The 21645-nt window shown below is 42.7% G+C and overlaps 1 protein-coding gene across 3 annotated transcripts in view; it reads right to left on the reverse strand.

Moving 5' to 3' along the window:
* Window positions 1-19413, reverse strand: part of klhl29 (kelch like family member 29) — a 200748-nt gene extending 181335 nt beyond the window's left edge. For 2 of the 3 annotated variants that reach the window (XM_084378088.1, XM_084378090.1), the window contains exon 1: window positions 19345-19413. The gene's annotated coding sequence lies outside the window, so the exon portion shown is untranslated. Of the gene's footprint in view, window positions 1-19339 lie in introns of all 3 variants that reach the window. The other variant, XM_084378089.1, reaches the window with a different exon arrangement.
* Between the last annotated feature and the right edge of the window lie 2232 nt (window positions 19414-21645).

The following is a 21645-nucleotide window of genomic DNA, read 5'->3' on the forward strand; positions in this document are numbered from 1 at the left end:
AATGTAATATCTTCATTCTCCGCCCCCAACTTATTGAAAACTGCCAGTGAGAGCTGAAACTCGACTGAATCTAAAAGGTTGTTTGACTGGTCGCAGGTAGAAAATGAGATTATGTTGAGGACTTGAGTAATGAAGGAAGCCGCTTGTCCTTGTCCACGATGTGAGTCCAACCCCCACCAGCCCACCCCCCAACCCCACCGCCACATCCGCCTCAAACGGAGGTAGTAAAGCCACCTGCCACCGACATAAAAAATGACTGGCCACTTCAATTAGCCCAATCATAAAATATAATTTGAGACACATCTATCTAACGTGACCTGAAGACTTTGGAAAAAGAACTGCCGTGTTGTTCATTTATTAAATATCACATTAACTCGGGTCCTTTGTCTGGGTTGCGAGTGACATTGAAATGTAAAAATTAGGGGTCAGCGCATGGATGTACTTTTGATACAATATTTAACAGGCGCAGTAAATTGAATCTGAAGGATGCAAGGTGAGACTAGAAAGATTTATACAAAACCGTATTAATTCCTCCACTCTTTTCTGTGATATGTGAAACATAATAATGTAGAGACAGGAGATGTTGAATGCTGATAGTTGGATTTACATTTCCTCTAACTGCTGTATTCAGTCTTGAACACCAGTTAATTGTCATTTTCAAAAGGGGAAAACCTTGATGTTTCGGTAAATGCTGCAGGAAAGAAACTTAAAAATACAATAAAATAAGACGTTCAACATAGCTGAAAATCTATATCTCAAGTGGGAATTTATGCATTACTGATAACTGAACGAGACTAAGAGTCTACAGTCATGTTAGCAGCTGGGAGGCTGTAATTAGGCACAACAGTGCTTCGAGTTACAGCCCAGATTCAGTTGTGTAAAAGGTAAATAACAACAGAAACCATCATTACTGTGCTTACTGACAGTGGTAAGTGTTCCTGAGCCCACGTATTTACATTCTTCACTCAATTAAGTGTTTTACAAAGCGCTGAAACTCACCCCATCCTTCGCTTGTGAACGGCTGAGATCATGATCCGATCAGCTGTTACCAGTGAACCTGTTTACCTTAGAAATGTTCCAGACAGGTGTTTTTGTTGACCCTGTCCCAAATTGTTTGAAACGTGTTGCTGGCATCAAATTGAAGATAAGCTCATAAATAGCACATACACATGTTGATGAGGTAAAACATTAAATGCATTTCAATTGAGTACATATATAAAAGGATTTGCAAAGTATCATGGTGTAAATACTAAAATCAGCAGGCTAATATGTTTTACAGGGACAATGCTAACAAGTAAATAATGTCCACCATGTTTACTTACTGTACTAGCAAGTTAGCATGTGCTAATCAGCAGCAAATGCATAGTGACAACTAAGGCTGTTGGGAATGTCCGTATTTCTGGAAGATGCAATTCTGTAAATGTAAGACAAATGTTGGCCTGCTGGTGGTGCTACAGTTATCAGTATCCTTACTCTGGGGAACATGAATGTCTGCACCAGACTCATTATGAATCCATCTTTGACACTGGGATAAACCTAGAGCCCGGCTGATATCGGTTGACCAATCTTACCGGCTGATGTTGGCCTATGACAGACACATCCCTTCAGTGTATGTGATGCCAAGTCTTTGACATCCCATTTGAGTTATCTTTGCAAAAAAAATGTGTGAATATCGGCCGACATACCTCCCAATATTGGTATCTGCACCGACCGCAAAAATCAAGTTTATGTACAATGTCCTGCCTCTGTTAAACATCTTTGTGACATTTGAGAGATCATTGAAAAAAGTGTGCTCTGCTCCTGAATGTTGGCCGTGGCAGCAACCTCGGAAATCCAGTATTGGCATGGCTCTACATAAATCCTCTTCCTTTTCCATAAACCAAACATTTCAACCTCGTGGCGGCACAACATGAAAAGTCAAGGTCAATCGCCAAGAAGCATTGGACTGCCATCCCTCAAGCTGCACTGCTCGCATGGCTGAAATGTTTCACTCCACTTAAAAAACAAAAGAAAGAGAGATGTGAGTCACATTAACTTCCTCAGATCATCTTCTAAATGAGAGAAAACAACAAAGCTCAGTGTGATTCCTGACTCACAGAACAGAAGGACTGAACGTTTTTTTTTTTTTAATCTGTGCTTTTTCAGACGGGGGCTCTGCGTACCAGCCACCATCCTTCAAAATGACTGAACAGTTTGATGTCCTGAGTGAAACCATTTCTGTGTCCATTATCCAGCACGAGCAAGATAGCATCTCACCTCCGGCTGTGCAATGTTTTTTGGATTATTACAATAGTTCAAGAGGGTTTACGCCACGCAGACAGGCCTGCCTGCCAGCAGTGGCACTAACTCTGAATTTATTCTCTTGTTAAAATAAAGACCCAGAGATGATGAAGGGTAACGCTGATGTCACTGTGTGTGTCAGGACTCATTTCAGGTGAACCGCTCAGTTTTATCTACCGATTCCCCACAGCTCTCCGTGTGAAATCATCAAGGTTCATGGTTTTGTTTTTTTTTTCGCCTCTCAATCTTTAAGTATTCTCGAGTACATCATGGCCCTGAGTCAGACGTGACTCACAGAATTGTCTGAATGAGCACACAATCTTTAAAACAGGTGTTGTTGGGTTTGGGATTTTTCTAAAGCGAGATATGCCTTTCATTCCTGCACTTTTGTTGGAGAGGCGACTCCTATCTGCAGACTGATGGGAGTCAATTGGCGATGTCAAATGTGATAACTGGCAGCTCTTTGCAGGTACATATATATACTATCCACAGACCAATCCAGGCTCAAAAAATAAATGAAGCCATTTGAAAAGCAATAGAAAGATCATCCTAATATAGCCCTGTCATCATCTTCGCTCCTCGATACCGCTGTTTATTTTCCCCTGTGAGGCTGTGGCCTTGCCTAGCGAAGAAGACGCCACTCAACAAGCTCATCTTCAAAATCTGTTTACCAGGATGCAGGGTAGCAAAGGGGGAAATTTGACTCACAAATTCAACCTCAGAGTGTTCATGTCAATGTCTTCCTATCTGATTGTTTTGGCATTCACATCTGAATAGCACGGGGAGTGTGAGGCAAAAAAAAAACAAAAAAAAAAAAAACGGAGGCGGCGAGCTGCAGATGGTACTCCAGTGAGAAAGTGAGCGGGCGAAAGCGCTGCCGCCAGACTCGTTTTTGGCTAATCAACATGAGACCGTATCCGAGCCGAGCCGAGCCGATGCCCGTGTGCTGGCTGGGCACGGAGTAGACAGTGATAAAACAATGTGGTGGAAGCACCTGCGCAATTTCCTGGACTACTGCTGCCTGCAGTCTTCTGGGTGTAAGACTGTCTGAGTGAGAGGCAAGTTTTCATTTCGGTATTATTTCTCCTGAAAAACATTTTGCCCAGTACTTCAGCTGTGGACTTCAGATCAAAATTAGGCACGTTTTGAATTTGATTGCTGTGAAACTTTACTTTACTTGACATGTCACTGCTTAACGGGCTGAACTATCTGTATTATCTCAGGTATGTAAGAAGACTAAGAGTCTACTGAGTGATGCTGTGCACCCGGCCCGACATGGAGAACATGTATTTTTTTAAACTTTTATTTTTAATACACAATAAAGACTAAAAAACATATATTTTTCTGATCAAAAAAAAGGCAACAATCATGAGTCTACTATCATGTGGACCAATCACAACAGGTCATTTTACATTGACCCAGCCCTTCAGCACACACACACACACACACATGTCACAGTGTGAAGGTTGCGACGGTCTGATGTCATGGCTGCAAACGCTCAACACACGAAGAACCAACACAAACTACGTCGGCAAGGCGGGAGGTAGAGCTGAAGATTCCTGCCTGGCCTGATTGTCTCATTACCCCTTGAAAGCACACAGACCGTTTCTGTTGAATCAAGCTTATGAATTTACAGCACAGTGCGCCGCGCCCCCTCTCTCTCTCCCTCTCTTGTTTAAAGTCAGCGTAGCTCACCCAGCGTTCAATCCCCTTCTCCCTGCAATCAACTTAAACAAATGATTATCCAGTCGGATCATTCAAACAAGATGGTATTCCTTAAATATGATTACAGTGTCAGTGTTGATGTTTTGGTTTACACAATCCATAACCAAAGAAATAAGCATGACAGAAATGATGCCGTTTCATTTTCACATTATTTGAGCAGTATACCCAGGTGTGCCCCTTGTTATAAATATAGACTATAACAGGTGAATAATGAGCTTCTCGGCATTGAAAATGTTTTAGAAGAGAGTTCAAAAGTGTCACTGTCATTTCTGCTTTAGCGAGACTGGAAACAAACAGTATTAACTCCTGTAATAATAAGGGCAAGTCAAAATTGAAACCCTGGCGCTGCGCCTGCTATGCACTGCATTCAAATATACTCACAATGACAGTGCTAACACGCTGACGATAACCTCGTATAACGTTTACCACGCTCACCATCTCAGTTTCTAAACTTTTAGCACGCTAATTAGCACTAAACACACATAGTACAGCTGAGGCCGATGGAAATGTCATAAGTTCTGCAGGGACTTGGTGTTAAATCAAAGTAAAGTACCAATAAGGATTTTAAGGGGTCAGTGAAGTTCATGCAAATCTATTCGATAATCTCACCCAAAACCATAAATGTCCACTTAATGGTGGCATTAGAGGAAAAGTCAACGGATCACTAACATCATTCAAAATTCATCCAATGGGACTACGAACGTCTGTGTGCAATTCTACTGCACTCCATCCCAAATTGTTGAAATATTTCAATACAGATTCAAGCGATGGACCAACCACAACTACTCGACCTTGACATTCATTGAACTAAGCTACAACTTGGAACATTTTGAAGGGATGTGCCCCTTTGATAGGCAGTAATTCACACCCTGACAGACTCCACTTACTCTTTGCTTATGTAGCCTTTAGACTTGATCGAGCAGAGAAAGTTGATGAGAGCAACAGTGTTACAGGAATGCAATGCTAGAGCCTTAGACCCCTTTTCAAACTTCCTCTGAAGCCACAAAAGGCTTTATACTGCTTTCACATATGCAGTAGTACTAACCATGACCTGTAAACATTTGAGTCTGACTGAATACATAGCGTTTTCATTGTAGCCTCCGAAAGTTCTTTAACTAAACACACACAAAAAAAACTTTTTTATCAAAGTCCACCTAGAAGGACACACAACTGACAGACCCTGGAACCAACGCAGCTGAGAAGCTTTCTTCCCATGCTTTATGCATTGACTTGCGAGAAGCGGGATCATAGTTCAGCGTATTTAAATAGATAATAAACTTGGTATTTGTAATGAAGTCAAAACTCCGATATCATGAGGGCGGCGGGGCGTGCGCTGAACAATAATGAAATTCGGTGAAAGGAATCAGGTTTGGAGAAAGTGCAGGCGTCGAGCAAGCAGAGAAACTGTGAATGAGAAATGTGTCTCTCTGAGTCAAAGGCTCATTAGTACCAAGTCTGGATGTGGTTTGAACAGTGATACCACAGATCTGTGAAATCTGGGCATTGTTCCCACCAATAGCAGTTCCAAAACAACAGGCCTTGTGGGTCTGCTTCTATTCATTTCCCAAGATCCTCCAAACCAAACAGTTTGGGTGACAGCTGGACTTTCACTCTTTACTGTACCATGAAGGGAGGCTTCGTTTCGACTGGGTCTGGAATCTACGACTGCGGGCCAATAGACACAAGATTACAGCCCACCAGGGGACGGAGCTGTCGTAAAAAAAAAACCTTTACTGGGTCTCACAGGGAGGGATCAGCAGTCAGTTAGCTAAAGCTTCCAAGTACCCATTTATACCTGAAGGTGTGAGGGCTACACCGATTGTACATTTACACTGAATCTTAACAATACAACTTGAGGCACAAAACAGCGTTATTGCTACTGATGTAGGTCATGAGCAGAGGTGTCCCTTCGTGGAAGCAAATTGAGGGCAGTGGGGCTGAAATGGCAACCTGCAGGAAGGGTCTTACACTAATGCGTTCTCCAGCTGCTCCACCTTAGGGTTATTGTTCCTTGTGTGCCTATCACAGAGAGACGAGAGGCCGTTCGAACGGAGCCTAGGCTACGGCCGGGGCAGCACACCTTGGCCCCTGCACGCTCCATTAAACCGGGGAGCAGGGGGAAAGTATGAGGTCCTGACAGCTCTTGGCTCAGAGCCATGACGCTGACACAATTACTAGCCCCTTGTCCCTCGTCCGAGCTTTGCTACCTTGTTTAAAATGGCTGCCTGCAGCAGGGACTGGATGTAAACAACAGAGAAGCTGCAGCCAGAGGGCCAAGCTTTCAAACACCCGAGTGACAAGATTTGTTGCCTCCTCCTGCGGATCTCGACATTATCAATTTATTTGTCGTTGTGTTCGAGTGTGACAAACCGAGGCCGGATTTAATGATGCTCCGTAATTTCTTGTATCTGGTCCTGACTATACAGGATTAGACTTTAAGTTTTAATGCTATTTTAAACTATGTATAAAGGTGAAACAGGTATATAGAAATGCAAGCTACCCTGGACAAATCGAGAAAAAAAAAAAAAATGCCCTGAACCATAACACACTCGCAATATCACATTGAGAATATTGCTATTTTCCCTGAGGCAGAAAACAGCTGGTCTGTGCTTCATCCTCAACACTCACATAATATTCTCCCTCTCCCCGAGAAACATCGACTCCACTGCGCCTACGTTTCTTTGGCCAGCAGACAGTTTGCCAAGAAAAGCTGCAAGGGAAAATTAAGATTCAATCTCAGAACGTGTTCTGTTATGCAAACCTACTCGATAGTTAAAAAAATAATAGAGGCATTGACCGATTCTGAGGCACAACGGCACGGTGCGTTTGGAACAAGACGAAGGACGCAGTTTCGCCTTCCAGATTTCATTTAAGCCGCTTTATGTGAGCTGAGGAGAAAAGAGATTAATTTTTTTTGTGGGAAAAACAACATGAAAAACAAAACAACCCCTTCTTGAGGTTTCATTTAAGATTGACTGACACAAAAATGACAGAATACTCTCCCAGACCTCTCTCGTCGCTCAAACGATTTCCACACATGTTTACTAATAATGCGTCACGTTGGAAAAGGGACCGCAATCAAATATGGCCGCTGCTGATTCGAAACATTTCTGACATATCATCCCACCCATTCCTTGGCTACCAAACAGGCAATTTATTTTTATTGCCTCTAAATGAATGGTTATGCATACAAGACAGCGACTTGCAGCTTTAAATTCTCCGCACACAAATCCATCCAGTCAACAGTTAATTCCTACTGCATTCAATTTATAGTCACTTCTGTCATGCAAAGGCTTCGTTTTAATGAAACCACTGAGCAGTATCCGACAGAAATTAATGATGCTACTGTTTTAATTATCAAAAACTAACATCTAAAATAAACAGCAAACAGGTTATTTATTTGCTCGAGTTATCAGCGCTAAGCCTCTCGATATCCGAGAAGCTCGGCAGTCTGACCTAAAGGTGCAAACAGCAAGAGAGATGGTCGACAGAGAAAAAGCAAGATCCCGCATCACCTGAGGGAAATATAAAGGTTAATTCTGGCAAGCCTATTTCCAATCCCAGAATAGAGCAGAGTGAATAAATGATTATCTGCTGCTGGGAAGAAAAAATGTTTCTGATTGGATTAATCTAAACCCGGGTCATCTCAGAACAAGAAACAATGTTTCTTTTCTCATATTCCTACTGTATGTTTTTATCCTAATTGAGATGGGCCTGGAGGGGAAAGACAAAAAAAAAAAAAGGCAGAGGGAGAGGGAGCGGGAGAGGGAGAGATCATGGAGAAGGACAGCCTCCAGTCAGCTTCAGCAGAGGGGCCTTGCTGACCTAGATCCAGGCTGAGTGGGGATGATATTAGCAAAGCAATTAAGGGAGATGACAGCCGTCAGGCAGGGTCAGACTGACAGGGATAGCAGCCTGTCTCCCTCCCTCTTGAGCATGTTCCTTCTCTCTCCCTCCTGTAATGGCTATTGATTTTTCACAACCAAAACAAGAGGCCCCTCTCAGCCCAGAAGTGGCTGAATTGGTAAAGAGATCACAAAAAAGAAAAAAAAAAAAAGTTTGAAGCGATGTGTGGGAAGAAGAAAGAAGAAAGTTCGGAAGGCGAAGGGGCAAATGTAAGAGGGGGAAGGAGCCGCGGATCGCAGGTCGACCCTGTCCGCTCTGAGCTTGGATGTGCTGATTTCACTCCAGGCATGTCAAAAAACTCCATTCCCAGGAGATGACAGGGAAGTGTAACTCCTACCTCAAAAACTTGCTCCATGTTTTTGCCATGGGGATGAAAAAATGATAATATTCGGGGTGAAGTGAGGGAAGCCGAACTTTTTTCTTTCTTGGCGCGATGAAAATGGAGGTGGGACATGCAAGTTAAATAGAGTAAATGAGGAGGTGACGGAGAGGACTTACAGCCAGAAAATTTAATTTGCCGGTCATTTCACCTCATCTTTCTCCAAATCCTCAGATATACCCTCCGATCAGATGTTTGTGTACATAATCTCGCTGCGCGCCGCTTTAAATGCTGGATGGTGCTTCCCTAATTAAAAAATGCATTAAGAAAAACAGTGTTTTCTTGACGCGTAATGATTTTAATTACCTTCTTGTTAAAGCCAAGTAAAACAAATAGGTGCAAATATACCAACAGTGGCTGAAAAGTGTCTTTTTTTATCTTATTGTTTTAATTTCTTATTTTTATTTAAGCTCTTGTAGGGACGGTGTTGCAAATCAGCATCTGCTATAAACTCATACTAACACATAACACATACTTGCACTGGACAGCTGTTTCAGTTCTTCCATCCATCTATTGTATCTGTCTATTGTATCAGATAAACCATAAATATATAAACAAGATATTCAGCTCTGGGGCCGACCCCAGCGCTCTGAAGCTTCTGGTTATTCGACGCCCAAATCCAATTTTTCTTTTGGGAGATTAAGGACACACTGTGTAGGCTGCACCGGAAGAGGCATGTGAGGAATGTGACGAGCTTGGAAGCCTCAAAAATGGTCTTGGTGACAGCTCTACCGGTAGCCTACTGCAGCTTCGAGGAAAGGTGCTTTTTTACAGATATATTACCTTCATTTTCCAGTTCAGAATAGTTTCTCATTTCAGACAGTGTCTTGTTAACATTTTAAAATGCCAAAAAAAACTGAGTAATGTCAGTGCACACCAAAAACACGAGAGCTGATGTAGAAAGACGGAGACAAAGTGGACTGAAAATAAACGAAGGCTGAGAGCTCGACTGGGCTTCCGGATGATGATAAAACACCTTGAAATCTCAAATCTCAAAATGTTGTTTGTTTCAGCACACGTGTGTGAGGGACCTCATCGCCTCGCAGGAAACAGAACTCTCAGCAATGATTCCCAGCAAAACCCGATTATGGGAAATCTCATAAAAACATATTACCGTACGGCTGCGTTAAAACGCCCCACGAAGCATACATCCAAATCAGATTTACAGCAATTACAGGAGACAGCGCCACTTAAATCACCGGCCCATTCAGCTGTCACAGAGCGGAGCGCTGTATGTGTCGCACCATCCCGGCATGCTTTGCTCCAGGCGTGCGACTCGCTGGTGGTTGTGTTTCGACACGTTTGCTTTAATCTGATCACAGTGGGTGGTTGTAAGTTTGACAAAAGCAGACAAAGTAGACATACAGAAGACCAAACTGTACAGAGAAACAGCTGGTTGGAGCATGAGTGACACGACGAGATGAAACGGGGAGAGGTTCTGACAGACTCCAGTGAACGCAAACGGGACGCTTTTTTAAAATTTCACGCTGTGTTGCCGACAGTCGCAAATCAATACATTAAGTAATATCTGTAGGTGGCATCTCTGAGGTAGCACTTGTGAGACAATTGTAGTGTTTTGATGCACCGCTCAGCGACATATTTGTTTTTCTTTCATCGGCTCGTCGGGTTGCAGAAGGTCAACACGTATGAAAAGAGGGCTTCCTCTCAGACTGCTCTCCAAACTCAAGAACACCTGTTCATCTCAGACCTTGCACACACTTCAGACAACACGCCGGGCCAGGCACTTCATGCATAAGGCACTGTTATTCCCCTCCACATTCCCTATGCTACAGTGGCATGTTTCTTTTTTTTCTTTTTATCAAGACGAATATCTGCTTCAATCTCAAAATCAATTTTACAAGCAGCACTTTTTCTTTTCTTTTTTTTTTTTTGGGCGTACAACTCGGAGGCACAGACTGCCGAGCTGTGCGAGCGCTTCGGCTGATGTGAATTTTGATCGTTTAAGTAAGCGGCGGGGGTTAAAGCTGAAAGTTGATTTGTTTTGCAAGGAGTTTGGGAAGAAGCTCTGGGGGCAGAGTTGAGGAAAAACACATATGGTGCAGGAATGCACATTCACAAGTACGGGGGTAACCTCCGCTTAGCCCCTATAGAAATGCATTTTTACATGTGCGCTACACATGTGTCCGACCTATAAAACCGCACGAGGCCTCGCATGAGCATCAAATGAACAACCTGCGGCTCCAGAGGTGAGGTTACCGACGGAGCCTCCTGACGGTGACGGTGAAGAGCAGATCTTTATTTTCAAGAGCCCGACACAAAATGGAGCTGCGAATGACCTGTAGCATGCTCAGCTACTTAATGCCTGTATTAGCTCTCTCATCTCTCCAGCAATAACCATTCAGATAAATGACTGCTCGCCGTTTTCTTAAGTGGAAAAAATGTAGTTTCAGTTTTTTTCTCTCCGCCTCAGCCAGAACAAGCATGCACGGCTAACCTTGGCCCCTCCGTCACGCTCGTGAACAGCAGTGGAAAAATGTCATAAAACACGTGAGACATCCAGCACATATGTATGGACAGAGATATGTGCCATAATGAGTTGCACTCCGCAGATGGCCATTAAGGCTTATGTCAACATTAGGGAGATATCCAAATAAAAATTTGGCAGATGATACTCGCAATTAATTCAGAGTAAATTTTCACGCGGACCCAATGACCACATTTGATAAGAAGGTACATCTGAATTCTTTGATAAGCGTCCCCCCGTTGGGAAATTAATTTCAGCAGAGAACATTTGGTCTTTACAGAGCGGCGATGTAATTAAGGTTAAAAAGGAGTTTTCATACCAGGCATGGAAATTGCTTCCTTTCAAATGTATCTTTGTAAATCAGACAGGGGGCCGGAGCTGCTGGACCGGCGCCATTCACAATGTCAGTGTGCTCTTAAACCGGTGCCGGACAGAACGTCGACCCAGAAGGCAAAAAGGAGATGAGAGGAGATCATAGTTTGTGTTTCTTTCTTGAGGAACAGCTTGAGTCAGCTGAAATATTTAAAATGTTCAGTGGAAAAACAAAAAGAAGAAGGTACGGCAATAGGTTATTGTTTTTTTTATCTGTATCTCACATATTGCATAATACGACGCGTGGGCTCTGTTTTTATATGTGCATGGTGTCAGCGTCGTTGCGGAGGTTACAGTGAAATAAAACAGCACGTTATTGCCTGGGTGTTAAAACAATAAGACCAAAAAAAACAAAAAGGCTTACTGCCAGTTTTTACAGCAGCTCCTGCAGAGTGTGAAGAGGAAAGAACAATATACTATAATACAATATAATGTTCTGCAGAGATAAAATTACCTATAACTCTGTTCCTCGGCTCCACTGTTTTATATATCCGAGCTTAAGTTGAGTGCTACTCGAGACATTAAGTGAAACGATATCTGCTGTGATAACCATACCTGCCAACGCTCCTGATTTTCGCTTTCTCTCCCTGCCTTTTAACCCTTTCTCCTGCTGTGCTCCCGATTAGTGATTTGTCACGTTAAAGGGGCATTACGTAGTTTTTAAAGAAGATATTCCAAATCAATTATAATATTCACAATATTAATGACGTAATAATACAAACTCAGAAATGTTTATTTGTTCCCTAACTGAATAAACAAGCTGTTCTCAGAGGAAAATAAGGTCCCCAGAACACTGTTTGAAGCTAGAAAGGTGGCAGGGTCTGCCATATATAAACAAAGTTAAACAGTATGAAATTGTCCTTTAAGGTCAGTTTGTTTATTCAGTTTATTCAGTCATGAAAGCGAAGAGTCAGTCAATGAAGATCTTTCTCTTCTGATTAAAATGTCTTCCCCTGAACCGACATGGTGCACCTTTAATCTCCTGATTTCACAGTGATAGGAATCAAATGGGTTTCTGTGTGGGATATTCATCTTGGTACCTGGCAGCCCAACCCAGAGGCAGAGGTTAACACCCTGCCTGATGTGCATCTCGTCACTGCGCTCGCTCAGCCCTCTGCTCCTCTCAGTATGTCACTGAAAATGGAGGAAACGGGTCCAAAGAAGAAGAAATATGCTTCCAATTCTCCCTCAGCTTAGTGCGAGACCTTCCCCTTTATTGACATTTGTCCCCTTGTCACACTTACTCGTCCTCTTGCCTCCACTCAGCAGATCCTCAGCTCCCCCACACACACACACGTATGTATGTATGACGTCAATTTTCAAATGTTAACTTGACTGATCGTTTTGTTGTACATTTTATTTGCACTTTTTTACACATCCTTACATTTATTCTGTTAATCTGAATCCAGAAAATCCCCCACTCTTTCACAGCCTAATACTGGCAGGTATGGATATCAACACCATGGCATACTAATGACACACTCAAAGCTTTGACACACTGTATGGATAACGCCTCTCTGTAGCCAGAGACCAGATTACCTGGTATAAAAAAATCAATATGGCATCACTTGCATGGAGGCCAAGCTAAAGGGGGGACGTTCAGGTGCAGGTATTCTTAAATAAGACAGCTGACATGACAGACGCTCTGTATGTCCTGAAATGGCAACGCCTGCTGCTTGATATCGTCGGGCTGCAGGACATCTTCACCAAAGGGGGAAATGAAGGTTTGGCAACAGAGGGCTCAGGCAAACCATAGCTGACAGGATTTCCTGGATGAATAGATGGATGGACGGACAGCTGGTGAGGCTGAACACTTTTCAGCTTTCTCTTTGCGTTATGTCACCGTGTCTGACTTTACGTCCCTCCGCTGAATTGCCCGTTTAAAAACAGGAATGAAAGGATGTATTCTAAATAAAACAAACACAACGTGGCGAGGCTTATTTGTAAGCGTCCGGCTGTTGAATTTAATGATTTTTCATTGCAGGTGTGCTTTTCTAAAAGCCCTGCGTTTCTGTAGCTCATGGTTCTATCAATAAACTGCAGCTGCTTGTGTTAATAAAAAAATATGAGCTGGCTGATGTTTGTTTTTTTTTTTAATTTAGACGGATTTGTCGTGTGCCGCGTGTCTTTTGCTCACCGCTGCCCATCCTGGAAGCACGCCTCTGGGAATGTGAGAGGTTTTTTATTTCAGCGAGAGTTTCTGGTCAAAAAAATGCTGAAAATGTTGGGGGGTTTTTTTTAAACCGAGCACTTCTCAGCTGAAGGCTGTCGTACACTTTCAAGCTAGTTAAAAAAAAAAATCAGTTCTTTTTCTACACAATGTAAAGCTCATAATGGAGCCGTAATGAATGAAAAGGGCTTTTTGTAGCCTATTCACTCTACAATGTACTATTTGAAAGGATGCACACAAAAGAGCTTATAAAACTGGTTATTTAAGCATCACCATGAGCTCATGATGGAGACATCATGGAGCCACAACAGGTAGCGTTTTTCACTGCATATCGTCTGAGCAAAACATGACCTGACAGTTAAACTTAGATGACTTTACACATTCTTCTTACTAAGGACACTAAAGATAAAGTAGTTGCATACTTTTTCCTCTCCCTTATGATGCCCTTATGCTGTACAGCCCCCCGAGGGCACTTTAAGGTAAAAGAGACAACACTGATAGCACTTCTAAAAGTGCCAGCATGCCCCCATTCACAGATATTAGCCTCAATGGCCTGGATAAGATGCCATGCTAAAACCCCCGCTGTGTGTATGTGTGTGTGTTTGTGTGCGTCAGCCTCTTAGGATTCTATGCCCCTTTAACCACGGGCCGCCCCCCTGCGGTGCCTTACGTCTTAATCACTCCAGGGGCGTGCAGGAGACAATGCCTCGCTGTTTATGTGACAAGTATAAAACCTGGTACTCCTGACAGCGCGAGCCGCCCGTCGGCCGGTGTTTATGCACGTGTGTTTATGTCCCGCCTTGTTATGGTCTGGTAACAACATGTGAATGGGATCAACGTGTGTCTGGGACAATAAAAGGAGGAAGCCATTTTTAATCATTAAGGCTGTGGCTGCGCGCTGCGAGGGCCGCAGGTTGTCTCATGAATGGCAGCGGGGGGAGAAAAAAAAAGCATGACCTTGCTCCCCGCCTTCTCCTCTCCCTCCCTCCTGCACACCTGATTGCTCTCAGCAGCAAAGACAATATCATACATGCAACTCATGACGGCCAGGTCGGAGGTCGCGTCATTAGTGACATCACTTTTCTGCTTAGAACATACCTTTACTCAGAACTACCCCCATCGTTTTCTGTCTCCGCAGCTAAATAGCTCGCCTCGCTGTGTCCAGATAAATGCCCTTCTCAAGGCATTTTTCCCCCTTTGTCAGCAGGTGAGTACTTCTCGTTGTGTTAATAATGATGGCGGTGGGCAGCGGCAGGGCTTTTAAAAAAGGAGCGTCTCGCATTACATAAAGCTACTTGTTAAAAAGAGCCAATGGGAGGTGACACATGACAGGAGAGAGCATTTTAAAGTTCATTACGTAGGAGTACAACGTGTAATTGTACATAACTGTCTTTTCTCAGCGTGGTTAATGCACTCTTTAAGTAAAAAACGTACATTCATTCCATGTTGTCAAATATTTGCGTCACAGAAATGCAATTATGGCCATAGGCAGCATGGTTAATGGATTGTAATAGATACAGGGTGTAATAAGCATGCAAAATCCAAGGCTATATACTATACTAACCTCATATAGTAAAAGGGAAGTGTCTTATAAAAGCATTTTTGAAATATTTTAATGAAGAATCTTTCCCTCACTGGAAGCAAAGCCTGAGGCAGTCACTCAGTCCATGAAACACGTTGGTCCAGAGAAAAACATCTAAGACACTATATTGGCCAGACTGCCTTGAAATATTTTATGAATATGCATAGCTGAAGCACGAGTTTTAAAAGGCCATGGTTTTGCCTTTTTTTAGTAACTTGCACAAAAGTTTGGTTCAAGGTGTAGGGCAGAGCTGAACACTTCGTCAAATAAATTCATTTAAAACCCATTTACATCATCAATTTCTGAGGCAGAAAACATTCCCTGGCCACGGCTTTTTTCGAATAAGAGAGTCTAGATTGATATTTTTTACACTGAATAGGTGATCAACTGACTGAGAATAATCAGCAGATTGATCTATAATGAAAATAATCATTAACTGCAGCTCTGGTAGAGCGCTTTGAAAACTAACGGGTGGATTCAAGAAGTTCGAAGTGAACTCTCGACCTAGAGAGCAGTAGTTTGACAAAGAGATCCAAATTTAAGATCAATGTACCAGCTTTTTTCTGTGTTTCTCATGGTTTTCATAAGTGAATGGAATCACCACATTAATGGCCAGAGTTGCAGAAGTTTTGCTGCAGATATTCAAGACTCTCAGAGTTTACAGTTAATACCCGAAAGTCACACAAGCACCAACAGTGATACCACAGCGAAACACTGGGGGCGTTGTCGGTTTTCACTTTAAGTGAAAGACTTAAAGTATCTGATAGTAAATGTACGTATCAGAAGTAAAATTATACATTACATATTATATCAATTATCAGATCCATTATTCTGCATTATTCTTGTGTTTTGTGTATCAGATTGCCAGTTAAATAGCTCAAATGCACGACTTTGTCTCTGATGCAGCGTGCAATCTGCAAAGTAACTAGTAACTAAAGTTATCAAACACATATAGTGAAGCAAAAGTACAATATTTGCCTCCAGAATGTAGTTGAGCGGTAGTATACAGCAGCAGAAAGTGAAATATTCCAGTAAAGTACAAAAACCTAACCTTAAGCACAGTGAATAAATGTACTCAGCTGCATTCCATCACTGGTAAGAGACACTACTTTTCCCATTTATCTTGGTTGGCATATGGCATGGCAGCCCTGCACCCACCGTTCCGGAGAGAGCTTCCAAACAGGTACTTAACATAATGAATATAGATAGAAAAAAAAGGGGGGATCTGCATAATACATATAAAATTAATAATAAAGTCATAAATATTGAATCCTCAGTGCAAAGTCAAAGTTGGTCCTGCAGACTCGCACAAAACTGGAACTTCTTGTTCGGCTACAAAAAGGTGACCACTGGGTTTTATTAGTATTCACCGTGAAGAGGGAGTCACTGCACACGTCTCTCTATAATTTACTGCACTCTTTAACAGGAGAGATGGAGCTTTCTTTCTCATTAGGTGCTGCAGAGTCCCCTCGAGGCTTTTATTCACCGCCACCCGACCCCCCCCACTAACTTTCCTCCACGACTAGTGCAGCAGGTAGGCTTCCAGCTGATGGCACCTTTGTCTGAGTGGCTCTGCGTGCTACCAGGAGACGTGTTTTCTCCCTCGCAGAAGCTTGTCATCTATCATTACTCGCGGTGGCCTTGAGAATGATTCCGGCAGACAGCTCCAGCTTACCGTCTAGGGGCTCAACGTAAACAGCACACTGCCGGGCAAACAAGGGTGATGATGACCATTACTTCCCAAGGTATGTGTTGTAAAAAAATAAAAAATAAAAAAATTATTGTGCTGTGTTCCAGCTCGAATTCAGGAGGAAGGCTTTGGCAGGCAGCGCGGCGTGTTTGATCATTTGGGTTTTTGTCTTTTTTCTACACTAAAAAAAACATGTAATTCTTTTGTTTTCCCTCACACTGATTTAGGGCACATTCACACCGAGAATCTCTGGAGTGGTTTAAACACACTCTGGATCGCTCAATCTTTTTTTTTTTTTCCGTTAGTTAAAAAGGAGAACAACAGCCTTCTTGCAACAAATAAACCACACCAGGGCTCGCCTGAAAATGCGAGTCTGTGTCCTATTCCGAGCTAAATGTGGTGCAGTTTGTTTGGAGTAAGAACAGTCATAGGGCTAATGGAAAAACCCCAAACCACTCCGAGCTTTATGGGAACACGGAGACGGATGGTGACACCTTAGAGCCGGCGGGTAACCACTGGCCATAAGATATTCCCATAGACATTTCAGATTAGCGGGCGGATGGGTTGAATGCAGAGTATCAAGTTGTGGACCTTTAAAAGTTTAAAGTGAAATACCAAATTTGAGACATCACATGCTGTAGTCACTTTGTTATAGTTGGCCGAAATCCTCCATAGTGGATATTATGATACGGAAATGTACTGGCGGGTTGGGATTAGTTTGTGGAAACCTGTGGGCCACAAGAAATAGTTTGTATTAAGTGTCGTCTAACCGCGGTGGAAGGCGAAAGGGATTATGACCGTTCCTGACAGCCACAGTCACAGCTGGAATGAAAAGCTTGCTGTAATTTAAAACGACAACACAAAAAAAAAAAATCAAATATGGGCAAAACGGCTCTGCATTCATAGTGTTCCTCTCAGAGTACAAATGAAAAGTGAGATTTTTCTGAGAAAATAATGAAAAGAAGGAAGTTTGAGAGGAGTTCAAACCTTGCTTCACACATCTGGCCAATAGCTCGGTGAGGTGCAGTTGTGAGTGCCGAGTTGTGGTGTTTCCCACACATAGACTTTACTCTGGTATAACATCTCTCCTGTGTGCACTGATTGGGATGCAACCTCTCCTATTCAATGTAGGCCAACTTATTCTGCTGTTTCATACAAACTCGTAAGTGCACCTGGTTGTTGCCATGTCATTTTGTACCACGTTGGTTTCGATAGGCTACACGATTAGCGACAAGCTTCCTACGCACGCGGCTCAAGGTAAGCGAGTGTGTGTGCAATAAGGTGGACAAAGTATTAAAGTAGTACTTTGTAGGCAAACTTTTAAAGCTATTCTGAAAAAGATCTTTGAGTCTCGTTCTCAGGCCGTCAAATACAGATGCCAGTCTGTGGGAAACCGTGCGTGAGATGCAGCCTCACTTCCAACGTCAGAAAAATGTTTGACCATCTGAGAAGCATCCTGAAGAACAAAGGCCTAATGTTGTACTCGAGTGGTTCTCATCAACTTTTATACTTTGGAAATTTTCAAGTTTGCCACAAGAAAATAAACCAACAATAGTGGTGAATACCAGTGGTAAACAAACAATTCTGGCCTCATGTGTTGCTATTTTCACTTCAGGACATGTTGGACGACAGACTACAGCGTCACACAAAAGACAGAAATACCAGGATTCAGACTGCATGGCACGAGCTGCAGGAGTGATCGCAGGTGAGCCTTTAAAAAAAATGTATGCAGCAGCACCACGGTTAATTTGCCAGACTGCGAAGCTGAACGCAGCACGGACCACCGCAGCTTCAGACCACAGAGGCCACGGTGGGGAGCAGCCTTCTGCGAGCGCGCAAACCAAACAGCAACGAATGATTTTTACACCTGAAGCCCCCCAGTGAGGGTTGAACCCCAGCAAAGAGCGCACACATAATGAGTCCTGTTCATCAGCGGTGCACTGACCCAGGACAGGGAGCGCACACACACACACATACTAATACGCAGACACAAAGCCCCAACCCCCCACTCATGTGCCTGTGGCGCCCGCGCCTGGTCACCTCGCTCAGGGATCAAAGGCAGTATGTCGTTCTAATCAGTCCTCGCAGTGGGCAACCCCATTAATTCAATTCTATTTCATCAGCGGTGAGCAGACCACCAGAGGGGTCTGTACATTCCTGGGGTCCAGGAGTAATCCTATCTCTCAATGACCCGAGATCAGGCTCTAACGCCGTAATTGCTTGGAGACCCGCTTGGTCTTGCTCGCCAACAGAATTGCGAGATCATTGCGGGGAGGAGAAACAAAGACACACATAGCTCATTTTGTGGACACGGCGGGGAAGTCAAGCAGAATTAATGACGCTATATATCAAATAATTCCAGACGATCAACCCCCCGCTAAACCGGGCCAACACCGCTGAACGTGTACACACAACGCACAGTGAGCTGCATCACAGGATCAAGCGCAGCACATTAAGATTGGAAAAGTGGAATTTGTCAAGTTATGACTCGAAGTTATTCGATTAGAGTTTATTATTCCTTTGATAAATCAATTATACTTTACTGGGATAATAATAATTCTAGTACAATTACTAAAAATGACAATTGTCCAGAATTGCTTCAAAGGGAAAACAGACGTGAACAATAAAATGATGAGCCAGAATATGACTGACTCATATTTTATTGTGCGTCTGTATCACGCTGTGTGGCTTGTCTGCGGCATAATAAAATGTTTATTGGGACATAAGATAATGAGCTTTTCATAGCTTACCGTACCTTTGGTCTCTGGTGGATGGGGATGCTCATCACAGACAAATTAGATCTTTTGAGTATTGCCGTCTACACCTGCAGAAACAATAACAGTTGGTGAACATAGTGAGGCTTTAAAGCTGAAAATGAAATGAAAACAGCCATAAATCTGGCACTAATATTCTCGTGCTCGCCATCTGTTAATGACGGCGGGGGAATCTGCATCCCTTCACTCAAAAGAATGGAGAAAAAAAGAGCTTCATTCAAGTGTGGAACAATCTGCATCAAGAGATTTATTAGAGTAATCTTTGGTCTGGAGAAGAGATAAATGACTCCACAGAGACATGCGTTGCTCTCAGACTGTCCTGAGAGAACATTAGAGGTCAACAGCAGATAATTTGGCAGTGGAAAAGGTCAAACTGAAAGCATATGGTTTGCAGTTGGGGGAAAAAGCTCTCAGGGATCGGTAGCGGATGAATGCCTGAGTGGAAATAAAAAATTACTACAATTACATGCAAAACTGAAGGCTCCCCTTTTTTTTTTTTTTTTTTTTAGGATGACGACAAAGGAAAAGGGTTCGCGCGTGAGAGATGACACTTGAAAGGCCCTCATTGTCGAACGCAACAACAGCACTGGTGTTCGTTAAAAAAAAAAAAAAAAAAAAATCAGCAATCATCTGACTCCTCGGCGGTGGCAGCCTTTGGAAGTCACCACGTGTCGCTGTTTGTGTGCGTGTGTGTATGAAAGAGTCTGCGCTTCTGTTTGGATTCAGCCTACAAGGGCATGTTTTTAATGTTGAAAAGAAGAAGAAGAAGAAAAAACCCTGGCAGACATCCTTTATTAGTCTGCGTTATGACTTGATCACAGTCAATGAAAGGAATGAAGATCAGTGTCACAAAAGGAACCGAATCTTCAGGCTGTAGAACATTGTGATTCATTCTGATGTTTTGATGGTGTATTTTTTCTCATTTTAAAACGTACCACGGTTAAAAAAGTTCACATTTCGTGCTGCGGCTAATGACCCGAAAGTCAATATTAAAAAGGACACCTATTATGCTTTTTCATTTTGTCCCTTTCCTTCAGTGTTTTATAGATTCCTGAGCATGTAAAAGGTCAAAGTCTGCGCCTACAGAAGCTCCTCTTTCCCACAGAAAACACTGCTCCTGAAACGCCTCTTCAGTAGTCCCACCTTTAATTCCGTGACTTTGTGACATCATACTACGTCACAGAGTCACACATTTGCATAATTTATGCCTATTGGCTTGTTTGGCACGTGAGAATTGATTTAGCACGGATGCTCTGTTGCCGTTAGCGCTGCTGGGTCCGTCTCAGAAGAGGCTGAGTAAACCATGTAGTTTTGGAGAAGAAATTCAAACTCAGAATTTTAATATTTACAATATTAATGACGTAATAATAATAATGTTCTCAGAGGAAAATAAGGTCCCAAGAACACCGTTTGAAGCTGGAAAGGTGGCAGGGTCCGCCAAATATAAACAAAGCAAAACGGAATGAAATAGTTTTACTTACAATCCTTTCCCAAAACTACATATTGCACCTTTAAAAAGAGACAGAAGCTACAACAGACACACAGTGCTGCCGCAGTGGACAGTATGAGAATGAGCACTAAAGCATGTAAATCCATTCTAGTAGTAACCCAAAATAAAATGATGAACCTGAAAATGAGCATACGTCTCTTTTACCGTCAAGTTTTCATAGAAGCCCCTCACAATCAAAAAGAAAAGGGGCTCTCTCTCCAGACTTTACAATCATAGAGCGAGAAATCCATGACAGATCAGGTAGAATTACAGCTTTCTTCTCCAGAACAGCCTCCATAAACCAGAATGCAATGTTGAACTTTACAGGCTGTGAATCCTGTTTTTTTTTCTCTCTGCTGGAAAAACCTCTCGCTCTGCCTTCTCTAGGATTACTAGGATTACTGCTTTTTCTCTCTACCTACGCTTAAAGCCCACAGCTGAGAAATCTGCAGGGCATGTTCATGTACGCTGTCTGGAGGCTCTCCAAAGTCATTCTGGGAGACGTAGGCAACTTCTTACTAAAGCAGACGAAATCAGACAGCTTGTGGAGTACACACACAAAAAAAAAAAAGTACATTAGGCCAATTTTATCAGAATAAAAATAAGTTGTAGGCTGTAATTTGATGAAACGCAGCGCTCAGAGAGAATCCAAAAGGTGGGTTGTTTTTTTCTTCTTCCTTTCAAACTCTCATGGATAACTGAATGAAAAGTTAAGTGTTTGTGAGCGACGGTCTCTCCTTAATGTATGCTGCCGAAAATATTTTTTTGAAAAACAAGTAAAAAGGTTTCAGAA

The sequence above is a fragment of the Pagrus pagrus genome, assembly GCF_965226575.1.
Source record: "Pagrus pagrus genome assembly, chromosome: 16".
NCBI lineage: Eukaryota > Metazoa > Chordata > Actinopteri > Spariformes > Sparidae > Pagrus > Pagrus pagrus.